The sequence below is a fragment of the Echinops telfairi genome, unplaced genomic scaffold (genome assembly GCF_000313985.2).
Source record: "Echinops telfairi isolate 266 unplaced genomic scaffold, ASM31398v2 ScPeMD7_5592;HRSCAF=6446, whole genome shotgun sequence".
Lineage (NCBI taxonomy): Eukaryota > Metazoa > Chordata > Mammalia > Afrosoricida > Tenrecidae > Echinops > Echinops telfairi.
Window position 1 is genome coordinate 19,860,086 of NW_022109491.1, and position 4,973 is coordinate 19,865,058.

Consider the following 4,973-nt stretch of genomic DNA (forward strand, 5'->3'; position numbering starts at 1 on the left):
CTAGCAAGCTGGTAGGTTCCTTCCTGCTCTCTGAGCCGGCCCCGCCAGTGAGGGCTGCCACTTGGGGCCAGAGAGACGGGCTGGAAAAAGGAAGGGGACCCTGGGGCTGGGCTCTTCTCAGCCACCTCGACCAGCTGAGTGAGGGATGGCGTGGAGGTGCAGGTGAACCTCAAGGACGCACAGCCTCCATCCTGGGGCCACCTACCCCTTCCATGCTCACAAGAGTCCCAGAGGGAGCTGGACCACCGGGAGGCTGCCCCAGTCAGGAAGCAGAGAGCTAGGTTCCAACTCAGAGCAGAGGGGCCCCTAACCCCGTTGGCCACTCACCACTGAGCCCCCGAGGAGGTGTGAGAAGGGGAGTGGGGCTCGTGGGTGGAAGGATGGACGAGGAGGAGGATCCCTGTTTACCTGAGTAGGGGCTGGCTCCAAAGTCAGGTGTCAGGGGGTCAAGGTGAGGCTTCAAGGGAGGCGTGGCCAGCAAGTCAGGTCAGGAAGGCCTGAAAGAGAGAGGGGACATGAGGGTTTTCTCCGGTCCTGAGAGGATCAGGTGGGCAGGGGGCTGAGGCGTCTTTCCATGGTCACCCTGTCGGGGGCTGACAGTCCCCAGCTTCTTTTTAAACGTGAGCCTACAGCACTATGGGCTTCTTCTAGAAGGGGTACAAGGCCGGGTGCCAGGTGGTCAGTGATGCACGGTGGGGGGCGTCACCCAGACAGGGGGACACAGCCTAGACCAAGGTCCAGAGGTCTGACATCCGGAGGAAGGCCAGGAGCCAGGTCATCGATGCCACCCAGCCTCAGTTTCGTCGGCCGCAAAGTGAGGTGAAAGACAAGGACACGGGGTGGCTCCAGCACCCCTGCACCCCCTCCCCCATTTCCCCCGCACCCAAGGCCCATGCCCAAGAACGCAGGCATTGCAGAGGGCACAGCCGTGTCCTCTGCCCCAGGGAGCACCTGAGGGCTGGAGAGGTCAGAGAGGTTGGGACCTCCCTTCCACGGTCTAAACTGCCCCCACCCCCTACGGCCAGTCTGGTGGGCCTTGGGGGACAGCTGCCAGCCGGCCCCTGCCCACGGCGCCTGCTGTTCCCTACAGGCAGCTCGAGCTGCATCTCCGCTCTGGGAACACACAGTGCCCCCTCCTCCCCGCCCACACTCAGGCAGCATCTCCCTCTGGGACACTAGTGGGCAGGAACACCTGTGACCAGCACCCCCAAAAGCCCGCAGATGGCCTCAGGAAAGCCCAGCCCTCCCTTCCCTTGCGTGAAGACGGGGTGGATGGTAAGAGCACAATGGAGCCTGAGGGCGGGGGACAGCGGTCCACAAGATGACCACAGCCTTAAAGGGTCTGCCCGCCGCTCACAGGGCCCAGCCCCAAAGGGGACAGGTCTGTATGCTCCCTGCTCGCAGCTCTCCTCCAGCCACAGGCTCAGCACGTGCTGTTCCCACCCCAGAACCCCCACGCCCACCTTCCTGCTCTTACCACTGAACTTCAGTCCCGCCCTCCAGGCTGAGGGAAACACCCCGCCTTTCAGGCTCACACAGAGATGCAGACAGCCTCAGCTCTATCTCCCGCTCCTAGCTCTGACCTTGGGAAAGTTACTTCACCTTTCTGTGCCAGAGTTTCCTCACCCATAATCTGCGCGCGCGCGCACACACACACACACACACATTCAGACTCACAGAGACCCTATGTAGAATTTCTCAGGCCATACATTTTTATGGGAGCAGACACTGCCATTGAGATGACTCTGGCTCATAGCAACTCTAAACGACAGAGGAAAAGCTGCCCCGCTGGGTTTTGGAGACTTTAAATCCTATTTAAAGAGTAGACAGCCTCATCATTCGCCGGCAGGATGACTTGTGGGTTTGAACTGCTACCTCTGTGATTCCCAGCCCAATGTGTAACACACTATACCACCAGAGCTCCCTACAGGAGCAACGAGCCTCCTCTTTCTCCCGAGGAGCAGCTGGTGGGTTTGAACCACCAGCCTTGGGGTTAGCAGTCTGCCACATACCCCAGAGAGACAACAGGGCTCCTTTCCACCCCCCTATAAAAAGCAGTGACTGTAACAGCCACCTCAGAGGGTGGAGGTGAGGATTAAATGAAGGTCGCATTTCTTCAAGTAGAGCCAGGTGTTAATCTAATGGGTGACACCTGCATGACGGTCATCAAAGCAACAGGGGCAGCTGAGGACCAACTGTGCGGCAGGCTCAGGTACAAGCAGCCTCTTTTCTCATCCATCGCACAACAGCCCAGGAAGGGAGGCCCAGAGGCACCGGTCCACCATCGGAACCCTGGTCTATCAGGGGAGGGTCCCTACAAGTCAGGACCAACTTAATGGCAGCGAGTTTGGTTTGGAGACTTTTCAGAAAGAATCCCTGCTCAGGAGTGAAAGAGGCGAGTTGAAACAAGAGGGGTGTGAATTGCCGAATATACATACGATCTGCTTTGTCGACCTTCGCCTAATTCATACTAGAAAGTTGTTGTTTTTTTTAAAAAAAACATCACTGTTCATCGCTTTCAGGCGTGAATATAGCCCTGTGGGCTGTTTGTGGTTGTTTGTTTTTTAAACGTGAGCCTGTATTTTAGAGATACGCATTGAAATATTTCATATGAAAGGGGATGCCTGCGATGTGTTACAATGGCCTGGGGAGGGGGCAGGTACGGCAGGCCCGGCTGGTGGTGCTTGGGGCTCAGCGGTAGCTCATGAAAGCTGACTGCTCGAACACCACTCCATCATACAGAGAGAAAGGGACGACTGAAATCACGCCCCAGAAAAAGAAGTCTGACCCCTGGCTCTCCTCTTTGCAGTCAGGAGCAAACCAGCGCCACCTTCCACAGTGGGCACCCCACTGGCCCACCTCCCTTCACCCACCCACTGCCATCGACTCCAATCGGGCTCAGAGAACCCTCTGGGACAGGGCAGAGCCGTTCCACACAGGGTTTCCAAGATGCAAACCTGCACTGGAGCAGAAAGCCTCACCGTTCTCTGTGGAGCAGGTGGCGGGTTTGAACCACTGACCTCAGCGTTAACCACCCACTGTAACACCCCAGGGCTCTGTCGTTGCTGCAGCCAGATGCACGCCCCTCCCATTTCAACGTTTTAAGAAGGATTGTGAGGTCCTCCCTGACCTAGCCCCTCCCTCTCGGCCTTCATTGCTTTTGACGTTCCCTTGCACTTACTCTGTTCCCAAAACCCAAACAAAATTCACTGGGATAGAGAGTCAGCTCCAACTCCAACCGTCCCGGACAGGGTAAAACCGCCCACGGATTTGAACGGCTGAGCTTGCAGTTGGCAGCCCAACAGATAAGCCCACGATACCACTGGGCCTCCTCAAGCACCCTGAACTCCTGGCTGTCCCTCAGTGCCTCAGGGCCTTTGCACTGGCTCTTCACCGCCTGGAGGCGTTTCCTCCAGTCATAGCCCGCGGCCCCATCTGCTTACAAAGGATGCACCCTTTTTCCTGGTAGACTGCGAGCTTTGTGTCTCCTCAACGAGAATGTCAGCTCCTTGACCCCGGAGATGCTTGCCTGCTGGGTTCTGGGCTGTATCCCCAGCCGTTAGAACACTGTCTGGCATGTAGTATGTGCTCAGTAAATACTGCTGGACCCTGCTCAAGGCCCTCAGGGTAAAGAGGTGGTAGGCCTTGGTCCGAGTCTGTCTGGCTCCACTGCCTTTGCCCTCCACCAATACACTCTCCTGCCACCTGCCTACCCTGCCCCTATGGCAGAGCCTCTGACCACCCGACTCAGGGACACGTGCAAGCCAGAAATTCCTCCAGGCCCCACCAGCCCCACCCAGCACCGGCCCAGGTCCAGGGAATGTCTGCTGAGTGAGCAAGGAATGAGCAAGGAGTGAGCGAGGAGCCATCTGTGGGCCAGGGTAGCTAGAACGTGTCTGGTCCCGCATTCACCGAGCAAACACGCTCAGGGCTGCAGGCCAAAACCGGTTCTGCCAGTGTGGCTGGGGCGGGCGGGTGCAGGCTCGGGCTGGCACCGGCAGAGATGGAGGGTGCCACAGGTGGCAGGCTCTGCAGCCCCAGGAGGGTCTAGTAAGTGGGCTGTGGAGCTCCCACTCACAATGGCCCCTGTTCTTCTTCAGCTTCCCTGGGGCAAGAGGCGGGCCCCCCTCTGTATCCCAGCAGCTGCCCTGCTCTGTACAAGTCAGGATCCCTTCCACTGGGGCTATCCAGGGCCTGGACGCCTGGAGAAAGAACCAGGTGAGTGGAGGTCTGGGCTGGGCCACAGGTAAAACCCAACCCTGTCCTCAAGTCACTGTAGAGCCTCAAACAAGTCCTTGTGCCCTTCTGGACTCAGATATTCCTGCATGAAAAATGATGGGCGTGAAGCCCAGAGTCCTGCAACCCAGAGGAGCAGAGTTATCTGATGAGGCCACTCAGTAACTCCAGGTCCCGCCCCAGAGGCCCGAGTAAGGTGGACACACCCAGGGTCTGGGCTCACAGGGCAATAAAAGGACTCACTAATTACCAATAATCCCTGGTGGCACAGTGGGTTGGGCTGCTAACCACCTGGTAGGCAGTTCGAAACCACCAGCTGCTCCCTGGGAGAGAGATGAGGCTTTCTAGTGCGGTCAAGAGTTAGTCTTGGAGACTCTCAGGGGCAGTTCTACCCCATCCTCGAGAGTCATTTTGAGTCAGCATTGGCTCAGTGGCAGGGAGTTTCAGTTTATTACTGACTGATTACTGTATTCTTCGTACCGGGGTTCAGTACCTGACTGTACCTATTTCCAGGCAGAGGAAACTGAGGCCCAAGCCACATGGCATGTTGGGATCCAGACCTTCTGACTCTGTTCCCTAAACCCTGGCAGCCTCTAGCTCCCCAAGGCAATCCAGGGATGACGGTGGCTAGAATTTGGGGGTCTGTATTCCCCAAACTCATAGGCAGTCAAACCCCAGTCCTGCAGGACTATGGGGGGAGGGAGTCACAAGGCTGGGCCCCAGTCTTCTCATCTATC

General features: G+C 57.6%; 1 protein-coding gene across 4 annotated transcripts in view; it reads right to left on the minus strand.

Moving 5' to 3' along the window:
• The window catches only part of SRC (SRC proto-oncogene, non-receptor tyrosine kinase), a 37,133-nt gene extending 36,646 nt beyond the window's left edge, over positions 1-487 (minus strand). For 3 of the 4 annotated variants that reach the window (XM_045295143.1, XM_045295142.1, XM_045295140.1), the window contains exon 1: positions 409-447. The gene's annotated coding sequence lies outside the window, so the exon portion shown is untranslated. Of the gene's footprint in view, positions 1-408 lie in introns of all 4 variants that reach the window. The other variant, XM_045295141.1, reaches the window with a different exon arrangement.
• Positions 488-4,973: the final 4,486 nt, after the last annotated feature.